We start from the raw sequence: 24,900 nt of genomic DNA on the forward strand, positions 1-24,900 counted from the left end.
ATTGTAGAACAGAGATATCTAGGGTTCTGGTTTCTTTTTTTGAAGGTTGCACCATGTGTAGGCACGGTGGTTATGAAGGCGTTTGGTTTGCTAGCCTTCATTGCTCAGACCTTTGAGTACAGGAGCTGGAACATTATCTTCAGGTTGCACTGGACATTCGTGAGGTATCTCCTGAAGTACTTTGTAGTTATGGTCACCCAGTTACATTCAGAATATTATTAAACTTGAGAGGGTTCAGAAAGGATTTGTCAGTCTGTTGTTGGGAATGGAGTTTTTAAGCACAGGTTCGATGGACCTTTGCCACTGCAGCGTCGAAGGTCGAAACTTGAAGAGGTTTATTAAACATTTAGGGGTATCGATAATGTTGAATGGAAGGTGCCCTTTCCTTACAGTGGTGGATATCAAGACTAGGGGTTAATTTTAAGATGGCAGGAGAAAGGTTTACAGAAGACAAAGTGTCATAAAGCTACCCAGCTCTACCCAACCTGTCCCTGCCAAACAGATGACCTACATTAGTGTAGTTCCATTTGCCAGCATTTGGCCTATATCCCCCGAAACACTTCCTATTCATGTGCCCGTCCAGATGCCTTTTAAATGTTGTAATTGTCCCAGCCTGCACAACTTCCTCTGGCAGCTCGTTATATATAAAGCACCCTCTCTTTGAAAGCATTGCCCCTTACATCCCTTTTAAATCTTGCCCCTCTGAACTTCAACCTACGTCCTCTAGCTTTGGAGCATGCTACCCTGGAGAAATGACCTTGGCTATTGACACTGCCCATTCTCCTTGTGAGTATATAAACCTCTATGATCACAATTCAACCGCTGATGCTTCAGGGAAAATAATCCCGGCATATTAAGCCTCTCCATAAATCTCAAAACATTCAACCCTGGCAATATCTTTGTAAATCTTATCTGAATTCTTTCACGATTCACACATCTTTCCTTGAATAACGGGGCCATAATTGCACGAAATATTAAATAGTGGCCTAACCAATGTCCTGTACAGCTGCAAAATGACCTTCCAACTCCTTCATTCAATGCACTGTCCAACAACCACAAGCATATCAAACACCTCAAAGTTCGTGAGAAGTTTTGTTGCTCGGATGCTCGTTGTTGTGGTTCTGTTCGCCGAGCTGGGAATTTGTGTTGCAGATGTTTCATCCCCTGTCTAGGTGACATCCTCAGTACTTGGGAGTCTCCTGTGAAGCGCTTCTGTGATCTTCCCTCCGAGATTTATAGTGGTTTGAATCTGCCGCTTCCACTTGTCATATCCAGCTGTCCGTTGCAGTGGCCGGCATATTGGGTCCAGGTCGATGTGCTTGTTGACTGAGTCTGTGGACGAGTGCCATGCATCTAGGAATTCCCTGGCCGTTCTCTGTTCGGCTTGTCCTATAATAGTAGTGTTGTCCCAGTCGAACTGATGTGTGTGTGTGGCTACTAAGGATAGCTGGTCGTGTCGTTTCGTGGCTAGTTTGTGTTCATGGATGAAGATCGTTAGCTGTCTTCCTGTTTGTCCTATGTAGTGTTTTGTGCAGTGCTTGCATGGGATTTTGTACACTACATAATTGAGTCAGAGTTCTGTGTGGAGTACAATTTGTACGAAGCACCAAGGGGAGTTGTCTTGAGCAATATGTCAATAGTCCGACGAGAGAAGTGGCCATATTGGACCTGGTACTGGGAACGAGCCAGGACAAGTGGTAGAAGTTGCGTTGGGGGATTTCTTTTGGAACAGTGACCACAATTCCATAAGTTTCAGAATACTTGTAAATAAAAAAGAGAGTGGTCCTCAGGGAAGTGTACTAAACTGGGCCAAAGCCAATTATTTCAAAATTAGTCAGGAGCTGGGAAATGTGGATTGGGGACAACTATTTGAAGGGAAGTCCACATTTTGAGATGTGGGAGGCTTTCAAAGATAGGCTAAAGATAGTATAGGATAGGCATGTCCAGTTGATGGCAAAGGATAGGAAGGGCAAGATTCGTGAACCGTGGATGACATCAGAAATTGTACGACTAGCCAAGAGGAAAAGGGAGCGTACATAAGATCTAGGCATCTGAGAACAGAACGGGTCCTGGAGGAATATCGGAAGCGTAGGACAAGTTTTAAACAAGGAATCAAGCGGGCGAAAAGGGGTAATGAAATAGCTTTAGCAAGCAGAATTAAAGTAAATCCCAAAGCATTTTGTTCTTATATAAGAAGCAAGTGGGTAACTAGTGAAAGGATTAGTCCAGTAAAAGACAATGAAGGAAGGCTGTGTGCCGAACCTGAGAGTGTTCACTGAGGAGAGGAACATGATGAATATTGAGAATAGAGATTGACGTTTGATTAGTCTCGATCACGTTGGCATAAGTAGGGAAGATGTGTTGGGTATGCTAGAGGCTATTAAGGTGGACAAATCCCCAGAGCCAGATGGGATCTGTCCCAGGTTGTTGAGGGAGGCGAGAGAGGAAATAACTGAGGCCCAGAGAGATATCTTTGTGGCATCCTTTAATGCAAGCGTGGTGCCAGAGGACGAGAGAGTAGATTAAGTTGTACCCCTGTGTAAGAAGGGTAATAGGGATATTCTGGTAACTACAGACCAGCGAACCTGACGTCAGTGGTGGGGAATGTGCTGGAGAGAGTACTAAGAGATAGGATCTATTTATATTTCGTAAAGAATGAGCTTATCAGTGTTAGGCAACATGGTTTTGTGCAGGCGAGATTGTGCCTTACCAACTAAATAGATTTCTTCGAGTAAGTAACCAAGTTGTTAGATGAAGGAAGAGCTGTTGATGTCATATACATGGAGTTTAGTCAGGCGTTTGGTAAAGTTCCCCATTGTAGACTAATGGAGAAAGTGAAGTCAAATGGTGTGTAGCTAGGTGGAAAAAGAACTGGTTGAGCAACAGGAGACAGAGAGTAGTAGTTGAAGGGAATTTCTCGAAATGGAGAAAGGTGACCAGCGGTGATCCACATGAGGTCAGTGCTGGAAACATGTTGTTTGTAATATTCATAAATGATCCAGAAGAGGGCATGATCATCAGGTTTGCAGATGACACAAAGATTAGCAGAAAACATAAGAGACTGTCAGAGAATACAGGAGGATATAGATAGACTGGAGAGTTGGGCAGAAAAGTGGCAGATAAAGTTCATTCCAGGTAAATGTGAGGTGATGCATTTTGGCAAGTCTAATTCTAGAGCGAATTATACAATGAATGGAAGAGCCTTGGGAAAGGTTGATGGGGAGAGAGATCTGGGAAAGCAGGTCCATTGTACCCTGAAGGTTGCTGCACAGGTGGAGAGAGTGGTCAAGAAGGCATATAGTACACTTGCCTTCATTGGACCGGATATTGAGTATAAGAGCTGGAAAGTCATGTTAAAATTTTACAAGATATTGGTTCGGCCGCATTTAGAATATTGTGTACATTTCTGGCCGCCACAATACCAAAAGGATGTGGACGCTTAGGACAGGGTGTAGAGAAGGTTTACGAGGATGTTGCCTGGTATGAGAGGTGCTAGCTATGAAGAGAGGTTTAGTCGGTTAGGTTTTTGTTCACTAGAAAAAAAAGAGAGTGAGGGGGGACCTGATTGAGGTTTACAAAATCGTGAAGGGCACAGACAGGCTGGATAGAGACAAGCTTTTTTCCCAGGATGAAGGATTCAATCAACAGAGGTCATGCTTTCAAGATGAGAGGTGGAAAGTTCAAGTGGGATACACGCGGCAAGTACTTCACACAGAGGGCGTTTGGAACGTATTGCCAGCAGAGGTGGTAGAGGCAGGCATGGTAGATTAAGTTAAGATGCGTCTGGATAGATGCATGAGTAGGTGGGGAGCAGAGGGATACAAATGCTTAGAAATTGACTGACAGGTTTGGACAGTACATTTGGATCGGCTCAGACTTGAAGGGCCGAAGGGACTGTTCCTGGGCTGCAAATTTTCTTTGTTCTTCTTCTTTGTTCTTTGTAAGTGTGCGTGTGTGGGGAGTGTGGGTGTCTGTGTGTGTGTGTGGGGGGGGAGGGGGGTGTCTTCGTCGGTGGGAAGTGTGGCTGTCTGTGTCTTTGTGCGTGTGTCGGTCTGTGTGTTTGTCTCTCTGTCTGTCTGTGTGTTTCTGTGTCTGTCTGTGTGTGTGTGTTTCTGCGTCTGTGTGTGTGTTTCTGCGTCTATGTGTGTGCATGTGTGTGTCTGTGTTGAAAGAGTGTGGTGCTGAAAAACCGCAACCATTCAGGCAGAATCCGAGGAGCAGCAGAGTTGAAATATCGAGCATAATCCCTTCATTAGGAAAGAGGCTTTTGGGCCAAGGGGACTGTGGGATAAATGTGAGGGGGTGGTGCTGGGGGCAAGGTAGCTGGGAAGGTGTTTCAGAGTCTCCACACGAGGCATCCCGGTCCTCTCGGGCTCATAGCAGTGTCTTCCCCACATGAGGGGGGAGGGTAGGGAACGGATATCGGGCACTCCACCACCCAGCTTGGCCCTTTCTGTCCTATTCCAGGCTGTTTCTCCTGGAATGGGAGAAAGGGAGGGAGGGAGAGTGGGAGTGGGTAGCCCTGCTGTTAGTCTGGTGCAGGTGGTGTGGTTTCCAGAGGGATTCAGTACACAGTGTTGTATTCATGCAGTGTTATTTGTATGGGAAGTAAAGTGGAGCGAGAGAGAGGGAAAGAGAGAGAGAGAGAGAGACTGCATGCAGTCGTGAGAGTGGTGGAGCATGAGCCTTGTTCGGGGGTTGGCGCTATAACAGATATACAGTGGGTTTGCGGGAGCAGAGAATATGGTGATCCTGATTGTTGTGGTTCTGTTCGCCGAGCTGGGAATTTGAGTTGGTCCTGATAGAACGGGGAAGGTTATTGATGCTTGTTCTTTATTGCTGGACATTTCTTCAGATTGCAGATACTGCACTGAGCTGGGTGGTGAGCTCAGACCATGCTCACACCAATATCCTGTTCACCCATCATTCCTGGGAACATTGACTCATGGTGCAAGATACGTTAGAAATTTCTTCATTTCAGCATTCTGGAACCATGCACACATCCTTCCATGACACTATCTCTCAATCTCACTCACTCTGTCTATTCCACAAACCCCTCCCATTTGTTGATACCTTGAACTGATTTCCCCTCCATCTCTCTCTGGCAGTGATGTTCACACCCACAGCACCCCCATGTCATGGCACAAGGAAGATATGGAGCTGTAATTGGATGGGAGCTGCACATTCTGCCACTTCCAGCATGGGCTGCAAGTTTCCCCTCACTGGGCAGTGATCTCACACAGTGTTACGGAGCAATGTACTAGGGTGATGGACACAATTCCACACCCTGGTCACATAGCTTATCTGGGTTTATAGATCAATGCACTGCTATAATGTGCTCAGTGTTCCGCTCTGGACTGATTGCAGGGTGGTGTTCAGCAGTACACTAGCCTGGTCTGCACAGTGCTCCATGCTGAACTGGTATCTCCTCTGGGTTTATAGTGTCTGGTTTGGTTCTGTGAAGTGGATTGAGAATGTGATACAAGTGATCCTTTCAGTTGATATGGTAATGCCTTTATTTTTGTTCGCAATCATGTGATTGGACCCTCCAAATTCTGACTCCGCCAGCCAGTCCCATTTATCAGTCTAACTCCAGAGTTCAGCAACGTGTTGTGCCATGAGTAATTGTCCAGTTTCAATGTGAATAACTATTCTGTCTATTTCCCTGGCCTTTGGCCTTTCTCATCCTGGAGCATTGGAATTCACCACAATGAACCTCAGTAAGGTCACTCCTGAGAACCAACGCTCCAGGGAACATGTCCACAGCCCATTCATACTCTCCATGTAGCTCAACATCACTCGCCACCACCACCCTGCACAACTCTGTCAATATACTTGGAAATCTTTCTGCATGCTTTCAAGTTTAACAACATCTTTCCTGTAGCAGTGAGAACAGAATTAAAGGCAGTATTACAGAAGTGACTAAAACTAGCGAAAGTGAGTATTGCAGATGTGAGAGATTAGAGTCGAGAGTGTGAAAATGTCGAAGTTTCCAGCTCCTCGAATGCTGCCTGACCCGCTGTGTTTTTCCTGCACCACCCTTTGAACCCAGTATATATCCCAGATGGCCTCCTTCTTCAAAGACAGCAATTTACCCTCCTGCATGGTCGCCGATGCCATCCGGTGCATCTCATCCACTTCCCATACCCCCGCCTTCGAATCCCACCCCTCCAAACTCAACAGGAAAAGAACACCCCGTTCCTTACCTTCCATCCCACCAAACCTCCAGATACAACGCATTATCCTCCCCCATGTGCGCCACCTACAAACAGACCCCACTACCATGGATATATTCCCCCCTTCCCACCCTGATCTGCTTTCCATAAAGAACATTCCCATCATGACTCCTTTGTTAGGTCCACACCACCCACCAACACAGCATTCACTCCTGGCACCTTCCACTGCCACCGTATGAATTGGAAAACCAGGACGCTAACCTTTGTCCGAGACCCCAAAGGATCCTTCCACATCCTTCAGAGTTTTACCTGCACTTACACAAGTCACCTAGAGTATCCATTGCTCCTGTTGTCTCCTCGACATTGGGGAGATAGAATGCCAACGTGTGGAACACTTCAGGGAATATCTCTGGGACAAACAAACCTCACCACCCCGTGGCTGAACACTTTAACTCCCCCTCCCATTCCGCCATAGACATTCACGTTCTGGGCATCCTTCACCACCGAACCTTAACCATCCAATGCCTGGTGGAAGAAATACTGATCTTCTGCCTTGGGACGCTGGAACAACATTGGGTCAATGTGGATTTCACCAGTTTCCTCATTTCCCCTCCCCCCACCTTATCCCAGATATACCCTACCAATACAGCACCCATGACCCGTCTTACCTGTACATCTTCGTTCTCCCCATCCACTCCACCTTCCTCTCCGACATTTTACCTCCAACACCAACTTCATCGCCCTATCACACTCTCAGCTACCTTCCCCTAGCACCATCCCCTTCCCATTTATCTATCAGTATCCTTGGGCCACAAACAGCATTCCTGATGAAAAGGTTACACAAGAAATGCCGATGCTCCTCCAATGCTGCTTGACAGCCTGTGCTTTTCCAGCACCACGTTCTCGACTCTGATCTCCAGCATCTGCAATCCTAATTTTGTCCCTTGAGTTAATGCATCCCGTAATTTCCCCACCAGATATCTTAGTTAGCTTTTCTGTTAATATTCTCCTTTCCCTTTCTCCTTTATAAACAGAGCGGGACATATACAGCCCTGCAGTGCGCTGGTAATTCTCCCACATACAATGAAAAAGTTTTTATAATTTGCAAGATTTATAGGCCATTCATCAGTAACCCTCATCCATTCCATTCAGATTGAGTAAATATTCCCTTTTATTGTGATGTGAAATGTTATGTAAGGAAAGGGTTAATTGAACTTATTTGTTTAGTGACTTTGATTAATGGCAGTCACCGTGTTTTTTAATTATCACAGTGGAGAGTTTCCATCTTTTAATGATCAATGGGCTCCATTCAATATGTTATGCCATAGTATGAGCAGAAGCATCACCAACAGCACTAATAGGGATCAGCAGCTCCAGAGAGAAGGGGGAGGAGAGATCATTATCTGAGGACGTTAGATTTGAAGGTTACAACAATGGATCAGAATCTGAGAGCATTATACTGGAATGTTCCAACAATGGATCAGAATCTGAGGACATTAGACTGGAATGTTCCAACAATGGATCAGAATCTGAGAACTTTGGACTGGAACGTTACAACAATGGACAGGAGTTTATTCTATTATGTTTGGTTTCTTTCTACAAATTATTATTGGTTGTCATTGAATTCGCAGATTTATTGTGCTCTTCACATTATTCAATATTTTTATTATCCTCTCCTGTCTACCGTTGGTGTTCCTGGTAAGTCTCACTGTCCAGATATGTTTTCCTTTAAACTAATTACGACTGCATTACTGTTCTTTCATATAGTCTTCACGTCTTGCCACTATTATTGTTCATGTTGAGACTCTGAATCCAGATATCCATACTGCAGATCATGTCTAACTGCATCAGTGAACTTGTTCAATTACTTACAAATCCTTGATTCTGGCAGTGTTACTCATGGGTCTCTATGTTGACCTACTCAGTTTCAGATGTGAACCATTGTCTCACTGTCCTTGTTATTTAAATATTGGGAGCGTGGAGGTCATTGTCGTCTATTCTGTTTACAAACTCCGTTTCCTTCCTGGGTCTCCATCTCATCCCTGGCCAATATTTTTATTCATTCATTTCTTGGACTTGGGTGTCGCTGGCTGGCCAGCATTGATAGCCTCCGTCTATTTGCCCTTGAGAAGGTAGTGGTGAGCTGCCTTCTTGAATCGCTGCAGTTCACTTGCTGTCGGTTGACCCATAATGCTGGTAGGGAGGGAATTCCAGGATTTTGACTCAACGACTGTGAAGAAACAACAGTATATTTCCAAGTCAGGGTAGTGAGTGGCTTGGAGGGGAACTTGCAGGTGGTGTTTTAACCAGACGAATCACAACATTGGTCACCCCTTTAGCCATGAGCTGATTTCTGACACCATGCCCTGACCATTATTAACTTTAACTATTCACTGTTCCAGAATATACTTCACTGGCATAACCCCTCTGCTGTTTAAACCTTGAGCTGTGCAACACAGACTTAATGATAACAACAATCTGCTGCTGACACTCTCGGGTTGAAACCTGAAGAAATCTGATTCGAACTCAGATCAAATTTCCATCCATCTGACATTCTTGTGCACGATGATCGATATACTATTGTGTCTGGCAATGCCTTTATTTTACTATTCTCAAGTAGTTTAACTCATCTGTCCATGAAACTTCCCTCAGTCCCTCTGTGTGGATTATCCAAATCCCTGCCAGTTGTTCATATTTAACCTGGTTTCCTTTAAGTATAGTTTTCAATACTCCTCATGCTGGACAGATAATCCAGTCTACTGAGCAATGCACTAGCATAGTCTGCACAGCTCTCCATGTTGGCCTGTCATCTTGTCACAGCGTATGTTGTTTGGAGTGTTCTGTGAAACCGATTCAGAATTTGATTAAACAATCCATTTCAGCTGATCGGAAAATACCTTTATTCAATGATCTCGTTCTTGTAATTTTGCTCTCAATGTGATCAATTCTCCAGTTAGTCCCCCAACCCAGCCTTTTCCTCCATATTTCCACAACATGGTCTCAGTTAGTTAATTGTCTGTTTCTGCCTTTAATGTGAATCTCTCTATCCACCTGTATCTTTCCCTAGCCTTGGGCTTTGACTCTCTAGTGCGTTGAGTGATGGCATTATGAAGCTCAAAAGCAATGAAATGGTGTGTGTCAGGCTGTTGTTCACTTCCCAGTGTGTGCCATGCGGTGTTCCACGGATGGGGGGTGGGAGGTGGGAAAGAAGTAGAGAGTGTGTGTCAGCCTGTTATTCACTTCCATGTGGTGTTCCATATTGGAAAGGTGTGTGTGTGTGTGTGTGTGTGTGTGTGTGTGTGTGTGTGTGTGTGTGTGTGTGTGTGTGTGCGCGTGCGTGTATCCGTCGGTTGTTCATTTCCCCGTGTGCCCCATGTGGTGCTCCATGTTGGATAGGGGTGACAGCAACTTTGACTCATGTCTTTGAAAGATGGTCTGTGCCTGCCCACTGAACGTCTGACCTCTGTATTTGTCCCTTTGAGCTGATTGTGTGGTCAGTAACATGAGGAATCCCCTTGAGTATTATTGTAAAAGACCAGGTTTCTAACATCTGTGGCAATGCTCTCACTTTTAAAAAAAGTTTATTTTCTCATTTTCTTTAAAGCGAGATATTAAAGGCCGAACTTCCTACTGCAAACGACTGAAATAAATAACTTAGGAGGCTTTTAGGCTGTTTTTTTTAAATAAATAGTGATAACAATGGCCAGAACCTACAAACCAGACTTTCCAGGTTTGCTGAGCTGTAACAATCACCAGATTCCTGGGGTGGGAGAAAGGTTGGATGCTTCAGTAAATGATCCCTAGCTATATTATCTCTGACATATGTGTTGATGCTGTTTCCTCCTTGGATTAGATGTATCTTTTTGCCAAGGGACGAGTTAATGGGATGATAGGACATTGAAACTCTTCATTATTGGAAAGTACTGTTTCTAATATTCTGTTAAGATTTCCAATAGTTAAGTTATTCTAAACATCTCTTCTTTTTGTATGTATTTTTATTATGGTGTTTAAATAAATTGTGTTTTGGTTTAGGTTGAGTGGTTTGACCAGCCACATCACATCTGAAGCATCCATTTCACACCTACCTTTACCAAAAGGTAGTGGGGCGACAGCACCAGGGACCCAAGTTCAATTCCCACTGATGACTGTGTGGAGTTTGCACATTCACTCTGTATCTGCGTGGGTTTCCTCTGGGTTCTGTGGTTTCCTCCCACAATCCAACGATGTTTAGGTCAGGTGAATTGGCCATGCTAAATTGCCCATAGTGTTAGGTGCATTAGTCAGGGGTAAATATGGGGTAGGGGAGAGGGGCTGTGTGGTTACATCTTCGGTGGGTCAGTGTGGACTTGTTGGGCTGTATGGCCTGTTTCCATTCTGTTGGGAATCTAACCTCAGACAACGTTGGCGTCCAGGCTACCATCTTAAAGCATGTGAAGGCAGTCTGGTCTGTTCCAGAGCAAAGTGGGAACACTTGTCCAGTTAAAAATCGATAATTCCAAATTGGGTTCAGGATTAGAATCCCTACAGAGTGGAAGCAGGCCATTTGGCCAAACAAGTTCACACCAACCCTCCGAAGAGTAAATTACCCAGACGCGTTCCCCTCCACTATTACTCCATATTTACCCCTGACTAGTGCAAATAACCTACACATCACTGAACGTTACGGGCAATTTAACATGGCCATTTCGCCTAAACTACATACATTTGTACTGTAGGAGCAAATTGGAGCACCTGGATGAAACCCACGTAGGGACGGGGAAGAATGTGCAGAGGGAGATTGTTGGGCTCAAAGGCAGCATTTTGTAGTTGTTAGTATCTTTTGTTGTGGGTGATGAATTTGGTTGGTTTGTACAATGTTTTGTGTAGTAATGGCTATTTCCGTCACTAAGAGTTCTCTGGGTGAGGACAAAGTGAAGTTGGAGATTTTACAAAAGGTGAGCAAGTCAAAGCTTTTAGGATTGGCAGACAAGCTGGAGTTGGTTTTGTGTTTATCTGTGAGAAAAGGACATAATTACAGCTGTAGCTTTACATTTAAATTTTTGCGGAAAGATCATCAGAATCTTTGGAAATAGCTAGAATTCATTTGCAGATGGAGCAGGTTGGACACAAAAAGGAATTGAGACTGTTTGAAATATGATTTAAAGTAGAATTAAAATAAGAGGAAGAAGAAAGACAGAAAAAGAATGAAGAAAAGCAGGAAGAGAAAGTTTCAACTTCAAACGTTAGCAATTTGAGAGGAAAGTCGACTTAGCAGGGTGGAGATGAAGGGAGATGGTAGGCTGGATGAGGAGGATAGTGAGGATGAACAACTCTATGGTAGCCAAAGGCCTGAGGGGGATCTGTTTAAATATGTACAGACATTGTCTAAATTTGATGAAAAGGATGCAGAAGTCTTTTTAATTTCATTTGAGAAAGTGGCTAAACGAATGCACTGACCACTGACCAAGTGGGTTGAGTTAATCCAAACAAAGCTGGTCGGTATTACGAGTGAGGTATTAGTATCGCTATTGGAAGAGGTATCTAGAGAGTATGAGAAGGTGAAGACAGACAGTTGAAGTGCATATAAACTTGTGCCAGAAGCCCACTGACAGTGATTTAGAATGTAAAATTGTGTCCCTGATTAAATGTACATTGAGTTTGAAAGGATTAACCAAAGTAATTTTGAAAGGTGAATCAGGGTATTAAAAACAGAGCAACCTATGACACTCTTAGACAGACTCATACTCTGGAGGAGTTCAAAAACTCACTTCCTGCAGTCGTGTGAACGCGTGGGGAAGAGCGGATAGTTGAAATGGCACAATTCGAATCTGAAATGTCTGATGATCATCAGTTGGTCCATAAATCAAAGTTTGGCTTTTGGGAGGACTTGAGGAGAATGTGCAAGATGTTAAAATATACACCTATGTGCAAGATTTAGTGGCATAGGCCAGGATTAGCAGGTAAAGAGGCTACAACATTAAGATGTACAGGAAGATGTAAATCCTTTAAGCTGAGACATGGGGAGATATGTCATTGAGAAGGACTATATTAGAGATGAGAAGTGCTCCATTACGTAAATTTGTTTGGAGTGTCTGGTGACGCCATCAATTGTAAAATATTTCACAATTGGGAAGGAGGCCTTGAGCTTGGTGTTGATGTTACAATATTTCAGCATCTAAGTTGCCAATACCGTGTCAAGACAAAGATATATACTGATCATAACGCCTGAACGATTTTGGACAAATTTAGGGAGAATACTTCCTTACCATTCAGACAGAGGTTATATTTGTTGTCATTCAACTTGGAAGTTATACAGGTGACCGGACGAGAACCCGTACTTGCTGACAAGTTGTCGAAACTTAGATGAAGAAAAACTGAGGCATTCAGTCGCAGAAGTAAACTGACTGAAATACAATAGAGTTGTGAATGTTAGCACACTTAGTGGCAATGTAATATATATGTATTGCAGTCTACTGGAACAATAAGAATAAAGGGTTTAAATGAGGCCGTCTTTGTATATTCATGTTTCTTTTTTCACTTTAAAAAGGTTATTTTCTCTTGTGTTTTTTTTGAAGAGAGGTCTTTAAGGCAGAGATGCCGAACTGTCACCTGAAAGCAGCTTAAGTAAATAACTGAGAAGGCATTTAGGTTTTATTAAAGCGTTGGGAACAATGGAAGGGGTGTGGCCAGGTTTTCTCGTTTTGTTTTTAGCTGCAGCATTCAGAAGTTGCGTGGGATCCCAGAAGGGTTGGAAGTTTCAATTCATGATCCCCAGCTGCTATTCTCTCTGAAAACTCACATAAAGTTGCTTCCTCCTGGATTGGAGAACTGCACATTAGATTCTGTGTTTGAATTTACCTTTTTGCCAAGGGGTGTGTTTATGGGATGTTCCTGTATTAGCCCAGTTAATTAGTAGAAGGCACTGTATCTAATGGTAACATAGATATTCCAGTAGAGAAGCTATCCCAAATTGTTCTTCTCTTTGATTGTGTCTTTATTGAGGCTTTTGTATGAATTGCATTTTGCCTAACGTTGAGTGGGGTGACCAGTTGCAACACATCTGGAACACACAGTTAACATCTACATTTAAAATAAGGGAAAGTTAGGTTCCAGGCTGCCTGCTTAAAATATTTTGACGGGGTCTGGTCAGGTCCATACCACTTGTAGCTGAGGGGATTCTGACTGTCTCCTGCTATTGCAAAGTTAGTGGAAGTGTTGGGGATGGTTTTCTGGAGGTTGTGCTGTGAGCTGCCTCAGACATTCAGGGAGACCTGAGGATTTCGTGATCCAACTCTGGATGGAGAATGGGGACTGTAGTTACAGCATCTGGGTCTGTGACATGAACAGCAAATGGAGCAGAGGCTGTAGAGATGGGAGACTCTGAAACCATGGTGTGAATGTGTCTGGGGAAAGGGACCTACTGGATCTACCCCGTGTTTTCCAGGAACAGCTTGCAAAGTTCCACTTAACCCTGGAGCAGAATGTGAGGGGACCCTGACTGAATAAGGAGCTGGTCACAGAATGGTGTCACCTCCTTCAACAGGACCTGCAGCTTCACACCAGAGTGAGGATGGTGCTGCCAGTGACACTGTTTCATTCAGCTTCTATGATCTAGAACTTTCCAGGCCGGAGTGGGTGGCATGTGCATTATCTCCCTGTGGCACAGTGGTTAGCAGTGCTCCCTCATAACGCCAGAGACAGAGGTTCAATTCCTGCCTCAGGTGAATTACTATGTGGCGTTTGCACATCCTTCGCGTGTCTGCGTGGGTTTTCTCTGGTTTCCTCCCACAGTCCAAAAATGTGCAGGTTAGGTGAATTAGCCATGCTAAATTACCCGTAGTGTGAGTTGAAGGGGCAAATATACGGGAATGGGTCTGAGTAGGTGGCGGGTCGGTGTGGACTTGTTGGGCCAAAGGGCCAGTTTGCACACTGTAAGTACTTTAATCTCAACATCAATGTCACCATTTGGTGATGGAGGGTTTATATTTTGGATGAGTTGAATGTTTTCTCTCTCAGCAGAGAGTTGCCAGGTGTATCCATGTTTTCTCAGTATTCCAGGATTCCCAATGATGTACATGGCTCTATGGGCTTCACATGTTAATGAGGAGAGCTCGAGGAACTGAAGGAGCTCTCACTCCATTAATGTTACAGTGTGCCCATGCACAGTACATCATGTTGGTGAATACTCACTGTCCTGGCAGCAGCCACTGCATCTTATTTCAGAAGCAGTCAGCCATTCCCATCGTCTTTGGGTCTCCATTCGGAAAGAAAGGATTTTGATAGCGTTTGATAGACGTCTCAAAACAACCTCCCCCTCACCACTCCCACTGCCAACAAACCACATCAAAATATCCCGGGTGTTCTGAGAGTCGTCGGACCACTGGGAATGTCAGGGAGCAGACCATCAGGGAGATTGAGCAACACTTCCCATGTCTGAATGGGTTAGAGTAAACCCTCCAGAACACACTGTCTCTCGATATTGAGTAATCCATCTCCATTTCAATAACATACTGCCTTCCATTCTTCCAGAAAAAAGCTGGCAGGTTATACATTCCATTATATTCCACGTGGCAAAGTATTATTCATTGATTTTACCTGTCCATATCAATTTGCAGACTCTCCACATTCTCTTGATAGTTTCACGTCTTGTTTACCTCAGTGTCAATACCAAACTTAGTAGCAGTACATCTGTTCTATCATCCTGATCACTGATATCGCTTGAAAACAGTTAAGGACCAAGAACTAGTCCCTGTGTGACTCCACTGGTTACGTTCTGTCAAACTGTTTAAGACTGATTTGTCCAGAATGCCTGCTTCCTGATAGATAACCAGTCCTCCCCCGTTCCTGTGGATCACAGTCGAAGCACTGAATAAGAAAGAGGAACAATCCAGCCCCTCAAGTCTGTTCCACCATTGAGTACAATCATGGCTGATGTAATCGCCGGCTCAGGTCCATTCCCCTGCCTGCTCTCCAAATCCCTTCATTTAACCAATGTCCCAGCATCCCCTGACACTGGGACAGTGTGCTACACAGATCCACAATCCATTCAGAGAAGTAAGTTCTCCTCACCCCTGTTTTAAATCTGCTCTGCCAAATCCTAAAACTATGATCTCTTGTTCTAGTTTGCTCCAGATGAGGAAATTTCCACTGCACACCGACATTGTGAATCGCCTTTAACATCCTCCAGGCCTCAATGAGGTCTCCTCTCATTCTTCTGAACCTAGTGTGCATTGGCCTGATCTGCTCGAACTCGCTTCAAAAGACAAATTCATCTCTGGAATCAATCTAAAGTACTTATTCTGAACTGCCTTCTTTGTAACAACATCACTCCTGCGTCAGGACAACAAACCTGATCAGAGTACGTCAGTTACAGTCTCACTAATATCTTGCAGAATTGCAGTATTTCTTCCCTCCATTGATACTCTATTCTTTTACAAGTACTTGCTGAAATTGCACTTGCTTTTCTTATTCCCTGCTGTACCTGCATGTGAGTTTTCTGTGATCTGCACAAGGACACCCAGATGCCTCTGCAAGTAAGCGCTCTGAAGTTTCTCTCCATTTCCATAACATGTTGGATTCCTCTGATCAAAATGGTTAATCCCATATTATCCACGTTAAATATTAACCGCCAGATGTTGGCACATTCATCTAAACTGTTCATGCCCATTTGCAATTTTTCGACAACTTCATTACATCAACCTACTTTTCCACTTGTTTTAGTGTCAGCTGAAAATGTGGCTTTAGTGTTTTCTCTCCTCTCATCCAAGTAATACAATGGATGGTAAATTGTTGGGTCATGTGGTCTGAACTCTATGGAATCTCAAAAGTTGCCAAACATTAACGAAACAACTATTCCATCTCTCTGCATGTTGTTGGCTCACCAGCCCTCTATCCAGGCGAATTATCTCCTCCCAAACCCATGTCCTATTTTACAGCTTAACATTTTGTGCAGCGTTTAATCAATGCCTTTCCAAAGTCCAGGTACTTTACTTCTCCAGGATCCGCATTGTCTACTTTGCATGTTACATCTTTAAAGAATTCGAGCAAACAAATGCTTTAAAAAATGCTGATTCTGATGTATACTGGTTTTACTTTGCAAATCCCCTGTTATTAATTAATTAATAATGGAATCTCACAATTTCCCTTAATTCCCAACAGAATGCTCACGACCTTTTGTTGACAAGTGAAGGTGATTATCCTAATTCCTAACTTTTCTATACACTCTACGTTCCCTTTCCCATGTTCCTCTGAAACAGGTACAAATCTTTAAAAGATCTGCTCCAATCGCTGTGTAATAGACATGAGTGTCTGAATGGATTCACTCAGTTCCTGGTTTATACGCTCAATGGGCTAAATATCCCCATGGTGTTCCTACTTTATAGTTTCGATGGCTGGAATGTCCTGATTTACAGGTTCAAGATCTGCTTCTCCTCCTCCTGATAATATGTCAGAAGCCTGAGAGATTGTGGAATCTTCCTGTTGCTGTGCAACGTTTTGAGGGGCTCAAAAGTCTCTTCATATTCCTTCACAACAGGCTCGAGATACTGAACAATCACCTCCTGCATCCCTGAAATGGGATCGAAGGAGTGAATTGTCTTCTTCTGTTCCCGTCCAACAGACTCATGGGTGATTTACCTCCAACTTTCCATAACATGTCTCAAATAATTTGATCTCGTTCTTTAATTCTCATGCTGAATGGCCTCCTGTTATTCTAGTGTACCAATCTCTTCCAGTTCCTGTGTTAGAGACTTGAGGAGGCTGGATAGACTGATCCTGTTGCTGCATAAAAGTATACTGGTGCCTCATGGCCCTCTCTGCATGCAGTGTTATAGACTCGAGGGGCGAACTGGCCTCCTCCTGTAACTGTATATCAGGATTCAGGGGTTGAATAACCAAGTCCTGTTCTGGTGTAACAGGATCGAAGTCCTGAATACCCTTCTGCTGTTCCTGTTTTACAGGCTGGAGAAATGGAATTGGCTATGTAATTGGCTTCTGTTGCTGACTCTTTCTGGTGTTCTATTTAAAAATAAGGCCACTTTTCATTCTTGTAAAATCTACTGCGTATTGGATCAACCTGATGATCCTGTCCATGTAAGTTAACCGCTTCATTGCAGGAATCAGATGGAGGAAGCATTTCTGATCTACTTCCAATATAGCAATATCCTTTCTTCAGTGAGGAGACTAAATCTGTGCACACTACTCTAGATGTGATCTGATTATGATCCTGTACAGTAACAGCAACACTTTCCCAGTCTGCTGTAAGGTTCCCAGCCAGGTTAGAGCACGCTCAGCTGTCTGGGGGAATGCATGGCATTGTTGAAAGTTCATTGTCCTTCTCTACCCCACCAGCATAACGGGAGATCTGGTGAAAGTGTCATAATAATACTTGAGAAGAATGAATAACGTGACGAGATTATCTCAATGTCCAAATAGCCTTCACCAAATATCTCACCAGAATCTACCATTGATCTCCCAAGAGGCCACATCGCTCAGATTCCACACAATCTACTAAGGTGAAGCTTAGAAACGGCAAGGAGAAGCAAAGATTGATGGAAGTTATATGTCAAAGTGAAAGTTGCAATACAAATGTTGGGTATGTTATAAAACAGGAAATAAGATACCCAGGTTTCTAGGTACTGCAATAATAATAAACAGTTTCAAGCTATATCTAAACTGTGGTAACCCACGTGAAAAATAACACTGAGAAAATTGATTTCATTAACGCCTTTGAGATGGTTTCCTTTAACAGTATATTGATCACTGAAGTAGAACTGAGGCTGTTTTGAAATTGATGCTATGTGCTCAGAAGAGCCAATTGAAAATCCTGCTGAAAAGGAGGTTTCGGGAATAGTAATAACAACATATTGAATTTTATATGACGTCTGAATACAAAACAGTTGTTTTTGAAATTGTAGTTATAAATCTGAGTCATGCAATTCACGAAAGTATAAGGCTAAAATTAGATTCAGAGAATTGGAGAAGTACATGAAAAAGATTTACTGGAAGACAGGTAATGGTTGTTGTTTAAACAAACACTTTAAAATGTACAATACACACATGTCCACCACAGTTCAAACAGCAAAGGGGTAAGGTGACTTAAAAATAGTTTACAAAAGAAGCTAAAGATTGCATTAGGTCAAAGGAAGAAGCTCAGGAAATTGTCAGATATTGTTGTAAGTCATGGATTCAGTGACATTTGAGGACCAATGAACTAATAATGAAATAATAAAAAGGAATGCAAACTAACAAGAAACATTAGAATGACCAAATGCTTCTCGCAATACTTGATAGGAAAGTGAAGGCAAGGACACGTGTGGAATGGGGAATATCCACACAATAAAATTTCTTGCAGAGAACTTGGAAATTACAGAGAAACTAAACAGTTACTTTCATAGATCATAGAATATAGAACAATACAGCACAGAACAGGCCCTTCGGACCACGATGTTGTGCCGAACTTCTAACCTAGATTAAGCACCCATCCATGTACCTATCCAAATGCCGCTTAAAGGTCGCCAATGATTCTGACTCTACCACTCCCACGGGCAGCACATTCCATGCCCCCACCACTCTCTGGGTAAAGAACCCACCCCTGACATCTCTCCTAAACCTTCCACCCTTCACCTTAAATTTATGTCCCCTTGTAACACTCTGTTGTACCCGGGGAAAAAGTTTCTGACTGTCTACTCTATCTATTCCTCTGATCATCTTATAAACCTCTATCAAGTCACCCCTCATCCTTTGCCGTTCCAACGAGAAAAGGCCGAGAACTCTCAACCTATCCTCGTATGACCTACTCTCCATTCCAGGCAACATCCTGGTAAATCTTCGCTGCACCCTCTCCAAAGCTTCCACATCTTTCCTAAAGTGAGGCGACCAGAACTGCACACAGTACTCCAACTGTGGACTAACCAAAGTCCTGTACAGCTGCAACATCACTTCACGACGCTTGAATACAATCCCTCTGCTAATGAACGATAATACTCCATAGGCCTTCTTACAAACTCTATCCACCTGAGTGGCACCCTTCAAAGATCTATGTACATAGACCCCAAGATCCCTCTGTTCCTCCACCTGACTAAGAACCCTACCATTAACCCTATATTCCGCATTCTTATTTGTTCTTCCAAAATGGACAACCTCACACTTGGCAGGGTTGAACTCCAGCTCTGCATCATATCTAAGTCCCTCTGCAGCCGACAACAGCCCTCCTCACTGTCCACAACTCCACCTATCTTCAATCATCTGCAAATTTACTGACCCACCCTTCGACTCCCTCATCTAAGTCATTAATAAAAATTATAAACAGCAGAGGACCCAGACCTGAACCCTGCGGAACTTCACTTGTAACTGGGCTCCAGGCTGAATATTTACCATCTACCACCACGCTCTGCCTTCGACCGGTTAGCCAGTTTTCTATCCAATTGGCCAAATTTCCCTCTGTCCCATGCCTCTTGACCTTCCGCATAAGCCTACCATGGGGGACCTTATCAAATGCCTTACTAAAATCCATGTACACTACATCCACTGCTCTACCCTCATCCACATGCTTGGTCACCTCCTCGAAGAATTCAATAAGACTTCTAAGGCAAGACCGACCCTTCACAAATCCGTGCTGGCTGTCCCTAATCAAGCAGTATCTTTCCAGATACTCGTAAATCCTATCCTTCAGTACCCTTTCCATTACTTTGCCTACCACAGAAGTAAGACTAACTGGCCTGTAATTCCCGGGGTTATCCCTATTCCGTTTTTTGAACAGGGGCACAACATTCGCTACTCTCCAGTCCCCTGGTACCGCCCCCGTTGCCAGTGAAGACGAGAAGATCATTGCCAACGGCACTGCAATTTCCTCTCTTGCTTCCCACATAATCCTAGGATATATCCTGTCAGGCCCGGGGGACTTATATATCCTCAAGTTGTTCAGAATGTCCAACACATCTTCCTTCCTAACAGGTATCTCTTCTAGCTTATCAGTCCGTTTCACACTCTCTTCTTCAACAATACGGTCCCTCTCGTTCGTAAATACTGAAGAGAAGTACTTGTTCAAGACCTCTCCTATCTCTTCCGACTCAATACACAGTCTCCCACTACTGTCCTTGATCGGCCCTACCCTCGTTCTCGTCATTATTTCATGCCAATCTTATTAGAGGCAAGATTAACTGATGGTGAAATTCAGTTTTTGTTCTCCAGTGATTGCCAAAATGAAAGGAGATTGTAGTGAAGCTTAGAAAGTTCACACAGAGAGACGGACTGACACAGGGGCATGGAGAATTGCTGCCAGGCAAGGTTAGGGAGAATCCCAAGATGTTGTCCACGTATATCAATCAGAACAGAATAACCAGGATACAACTGGGGCCCATTAGAGACCAAGGGAGCACTCTGTGTGTGAAGCTGGAGAACATTGATCGATTGTTACATGAAAGCACCACATCTGTTTTACTTGGAGAAGGAGGATGCAGGGACAGAATTTTTTAAAAATGGGTTGGGAAGCTCATGACCAGACTGATATAAGATGGGAGCAAGGATTGGAGGCTTTGGTTGGTGTAAAATTGGACTGATTGCTATGTCTGGATAAGTTGCATTACAGGCTGCTGTTAGAGACAAAGGACAAAAGGCGCTGACTCAATTTTTTTAAGTCGAATCTGGCTACAGGGAAGTTGGAGTTGCCAGATGACTGGAGAACAACGAATATGGTCCCACTTTACAGGAAGGAATGTGGAAATAGCCTGACTGTTAACCAGTCAGTATTAGATCCGTGTTAGGCCAAGTACTGGAGAAAATAGGAAAGGAAAAAAAAATCTCTATTTGCAGAGGCAAGGTTTGATCAGGGGAATTCAGCATGACATCATAGGAGGGAAGTCATACCATGTGAATGTTATTGTTTGTTTTCGAGCATGTTGTTCTTATGTTTTTTTCAGCAAGACCTTTGACCAAGCCCCATATGTAAAACTGATTTTAAAAAGTCATGAAATTAAGGGTAACTTAGTGAGTTTTTCGCAGGAGACTGAGAGTGGTGGAGGAAGGCTATTTGTGTGTCTGGAAACCAGTGTCCCCTCTGATGTACCACAGGGATCAGTGCAGTGTATCTTATTATTTGTGGTATTCATAAATGATCTAGATGTGAACGTGTTGAGGGGTTGTGGTGAGGGAGTGTGCTAATTAAGTTTGTATTTGACACAAAGTTTGGCTGGGTGGCGGTGAGGAGGAAGGCCTTACGTTACAGGAAGATTCAGATGGAACGGTCAGATGGAATATAACCCTGATAAACATGTGGTGAAGAAATGGGGTTATACAATGAATGGCAGCACACTAAGAAGCTGAGAGGGTGTTCCTCCACAGATCCCTGAATGTGACGGCACAGGGTAATAGGTTAGGGAAAAAATGAGGACCGCAGATGTTTGAGATCAGAGTCAAGAAGTGGAGTTCTGGTAAAGCACAGTCGGTCAGGCAGCATGCAAGGAGCAGGAGAGTCGATGTTTCGAGCATAAGCTTTTTATCAGGATTGTTGGCCACATTAATGATGAAAAGCATATTCTCAAAAAGTCGACTTTCCTGCTTCTCGGAAACTGGCTGTTCTGCTGTGTTTTTCCAGCAATATTCTTTTTGACTGAAAATACGTTAGTTAATAAGGCAGAGGAAAACGGAGGCAGAGCCTTCATTCACCGACGTATAGATTGAAAGAGTCTATGGTTAGGCCATGTTAGAACACTGTACGTAGTTCTGGGAGCCATATTGCAGGAAGGAAGTGATTGTAGTGGAGGGGTGCAGAGGAGATTCACCAGGATGCTCCCTGGGATGGAGCATATCAGCTATGGAGAGAGGCTGGATAAGCTCGGGTTGTTTACTTTGGAGCAGAGAAGGCTGAGGGAGAGGTGATTCTCAAGGATAAGATTACGAGGGGGATTTCCGGAAAGATGTTTGCTGAAGTCCCAAACCCAGTGTTCAAAATCATATCTTATGGAATTGTGGCAAATATTTGGACATGGTTACGGAATGGGACAGCTGGCAGGAAATAGTGAGTAAAAGTTGTTGATTTTGATTTTATGACCAGTTGTATTTTCCCGGATAAATAGAATAAAACACAGTGAAATGCTTTCACTTGTTGCCACAAAGTGGTGCCATTTTGGATAATTGAAGACAATAGAATTAACAGAGGATACAGCCTGAAGAGAGTTTATGGGTTGTGAGACAGCTCCTCAGCATCGACCACCCCGGCAACCCAACCCCTCCATGACAGCTTCATCCCCATCTACATCAGACCCCAGCAACATCGAAGTTGCTGATCCTCAGGCACAATCTTTGCCACTGGGCAGATACTCCTCCATCACCAGCTCATTGCCCCCTGTGCCAGGCCATCCCAATGTCAGAGACATGTCTCTTACTGCTGGGCCCACCTCATCGATGTTACTATCATGTCCTTCTACTATCCGCTTCATACAACCAGTGCAGGGCCCAAACAACAACATGTCTCCAATCTTCAGGCATCACCTTTTGCTACTGGGCCCTATCTCACTCACGTTGACTCTGCTGATGTTGCAGCTGCCAATTCCAGGTCATGTGCTTGCTCCAGAAAAGTAAGGACTCACTCTCCTCCGCATTGGCCTTAGCTTGAGTTCCAAACCCTGGGTCCAGCTTGAGGTCAGTAAATTACAAAAAGAAAGTTGGAAGAGAAAATAAGAAAAAGAAAGCAGGTCAGCAAAGAAGGCCTTGGACTGGAAAAACAGGAATAAAATGATCATTTTATTGGAGATTGAAGGTTCGTGGAGTATCTCAGGATTATGTCCTTGGGTCTCAGCTATTCGCAAACACCTCAAACATTTGGTTGATGGAATCAATTGCAACATATCACAGTCTGCTGTAGGAGAAATGCATTGAGGAGATTCTCAGCCATGATAAGAACGTGGGAGGTTCACTGCGTTGAATGACCTCCTCCTTTCCCAATGTTTCTATGTAGTCTGTGGATAAGCACTGTCAATGTTGTCACAAGCTCTCAGATGTTAGGAAGGAAGTCTCTGCAGTGTGGACAGGCCTGTATTTCCCTTTTCTAATGCAGAAGCTAATGCCGGGTGTTCTGAACGGATTTGTCCTTTACGAATTCGTAGCAGTTTGATACAATTGAGTGCCTTGCTGGGCCATTTCAGAGATCATTGAAGAGTACCTCCCATGTCTGTGTGTCTGGAGTCACTTTTCGGCCAGACCAGGAAAACCTGGGAGATTCACTTCCTGAAAGTACATTGTGGAAGCAAATTGGTGTTTATAATTGACATTAGCTTCAAGGTCATTATTACTGAATCAAGTTTTTGATCTCGATATTTTATTAATTGTTATTAACTTCCATCAGCTGCCAGAGCATTAGCCTGGTCTGGATTAGAAATCCAGTGACATTTCCATCTCCACATAGTTACCTATCGCAAACCACACTGAGCAGTTCATTTCTGTGCTGCCAGACAACTCTGTCAAAAAGAACACCCAACAATTTGACCATCATTATGGAATTGAGGGGGTGATGATGGTCATAATGTAATTATTCTCCTCTTAAGGGACTTGTCATAGTTGAGTAATTTTCCACATTGCCATATAGACGTCCGAGTTGTAACTGAAATGAAACAGCTTCCCCAGGGACACGGCTTGTTTTACATTGCCTTTGTCATATCTACTGTGTTCAGATGTTTCTTCATGTTACATAGAGCGAATCAGATTGCTTGAAAACTGCCATCTGTAATTCTGTGGGCATCCTGATGAGGTGAGGTAGATCATTGACTCAATACTTCTGGCTGAGTATGTCGCAGATAATTAGATGCATGTCTTTTGCACTGATGTACAGGGCTGTTCCATTATTAAGGAGGGGGACATGTGTTGGGTCCTCTCCTGCAGTGAGTTGTTTAATCCAATAATGGCTGGATCTGGCAGGACAGTAGAGCTTCGAACTGATCTGTTGGTCTTGCAATCGTTCCGCCCTCCCTATCAGATGGTACTTCTCCTGTTTGGAATGTAAACAGTCAAGTGTGGTAGCTCGATGGTTTGCCATCAGTTTTAGGTACACATAGTTTTGCCCTGGCATGTTCACCCCACTCGTCGCTGAAGCATAGTTTCACTTATTGGTAATGGTAGAGTGAGGGATAATCCCAGGCAAAAAAGTTACAGATTATGGTTGAATAAAATTTTGCTCTTGTTGCTGTTGTGATCTACAGCATCACATGGAACACACAGGTTGAGCTGCAATATCTCCAATACAGTCCTGCTGCCTGTCCCCCAGTTCACACCAAGTCCCACTCACCCATCAGCCATGTACTCAGTGACCTACTCTGGTTTCTGATGTGGCACACTTCCAATTTTATATTCTCATTCTACTGAGGGTCTCTCCATGGTGTCGCACTTACAATTTGTCTCATCGCCCAACACCCTTTAACATAATCATCTCAATCCTTTCCTTTCCAGTATATGCTACCTTCTGTGTTTACAGTGAATCATGTCCCTCTGTTTCTCTCCCTGACTAACAGTAAGAACTCTGTAGTTTCAGTGATGCCAGCTTTAAGTCATTTCAGCGACACGGAAATTGTGCATCTTGTGTTATCTTTCACTTCCCGGTATATGCGCTCCAGGTTGAACAGGGCGTTTGAGCCAAGTTGACACATGTCTTTGAAACGTGGTGAAAAGCAGAAATTTCTAGAGAAATTAATCAGGTCTGGCAGCATCCGTGGAGTGAAAGCAGACTAAATCATTTGGGTGCGGTGACCATTCTTCA

The sequence above is a fragment of the Chiloscyllium punctatum genome, chromosome 14, assembly GCF_047496795.1.
Source record: "Chiloscyllium punctatum isolate Juve2018m chromosome 14, sChiPun1.3, whole genome shotgun sequence".
Lineage (NCBI taxonomy): Eukaryota > Metazoa > Chordata > Chondrichthyes > Orectolobiformes > Hemiscylliidae > Chiloscyllium > Chiloscyllium punctatum.